The 1,302-nt window shown below is 44.6% G+C and overlaps 1 pseudogene; it reads right to left on the bottom strand.

The window, feature by feature from the left end:
- Positions 1-48: 48 nt before the first annotated feature.
- Positions 49-617, bottom strand: LOC102480442 (protein FAM204A pseudogene; annotated as a pseudogene).
- Positions 618-1,302: the final 685 nt, after the last annotated feature.

Genomic DNA, 1,302 nt, shown 5'->3' with positions numbered 1-1,302 from the left:
AGTGTAGGAGGGTTCCCTTTTCATCACATCCCCGACAACACTTATTACTTTGTATATTCTTAATCTTTGCCATTCTTTGGCAATTTGTATACCACCCTCTTGAGTAGCTAGTTTGCCAAGTTCCTCCACCTTCTCAACATTCCACTCTTCCACAGCCTGGTCTACCCTTTTCTCAAAGCCTGACCTTTCAACTTCTTTCTTTTCAACTGGGGTTTTAAACCTATAATTGACTCCAAAATACTGTGTAAACTCCTTCCATGGGGTTTCTCTTGAGGACTTTCACTCAGATTTTTTTTTCACTCTTCAATTCATCTTTTCAGGAGTGTCTTCTGTTTTTCCTTCTGAATCTTGAGATTGAGGTTTTCTGTTCAGAATTTTTCTGCAATTCTTGAAATTTATTCTACACATTTGAAGGAATTTTAGAAGGATACTCTTCATGTGTGTTTGCCTCTGTTTCACTTTTTGACCCATCAAGTGGGAGAGCTGAGATTTTGATTTTGCTAAAGGTCCCCCCCCCTTTATCTTCCCGTATGTTATGTGCAGAGTTGTGTGGCAGCTTCATCTCCAGAAGTCACCCTACTTTCACTTAGGCCAGGAGGTAGAAGCCCACTCTGCATATTTCTTTTGATCAGGAAGCCACCAAGCGGCAACCATTTTAAGATAAATTGTATTGGTCTTTAATAAAAATCAGTCTTTTACAAATCAGCGTGCTGAGTTATTTTTTAAAGGTTATTTGTTTTAGTGCTCCATAATACCACTGTTGTGCACATAAAGAGAATCTCCACCAGGCGAGGTGGCATGTACCTATGACCCCAGCAACTCTGGAGGCTGAGGCAGGAGGCCTGAGCGTTGGAGGCCAGCCCGGGTGACACAGCAGGCCATGTCTCAAAAAGAGAATATCCACTATGAATGTCGAGGGGGTGAATCAGGTAAATATTTGAGTGTAGAAAACAAGTACACAGTCTTCCTTCCACGTTCAGTGACCCAAACTGAAGACAGGGGTCTCTGTGACCCCTGAGTGACCCAGTGAGCCCTGCCAGCTCCCAGACCTCCAGTGCTCACTGGGTCAGCCCAGGTGACTCTTGAAGCAGCCGCCACTCAGTCAGGCCTTGCAGCTGACCCAGAGGTGAGCCGTGGCATCACCCCAGGCCCCTCCACCTCCTGCAACCAGAATTCCACCTGATTTCCAAACACAGACATCACTTCACCCTGATAAAGGAGACCAACCAAACCAAGTCAAAATCTGATTTCTAAGACAAACACATCTGACTTCCTACAGAAGGAAAAGATAGCACAGGTTCA

The sequence above is a fragment of the Tupaia chinensis genome, unplaced genomic scaffold, assembly GCF_000334495.1.
Source record: "Tupaia chinensis unplaced genomic scaffold, TupChi_1.0 Scaffold148033_1, whole genome shotgun sequence".
Classification (NCBI taxonomy): domain Eukaryota; kingdom Metazoa; phylum Chordata; class Mammalia; order Scandentia; family Tupaiidae; genus Tupaia; species Tupaia belangeri.
This window is presented reverse-complemented; position numbering and strand designations above follow the sequence as displayed.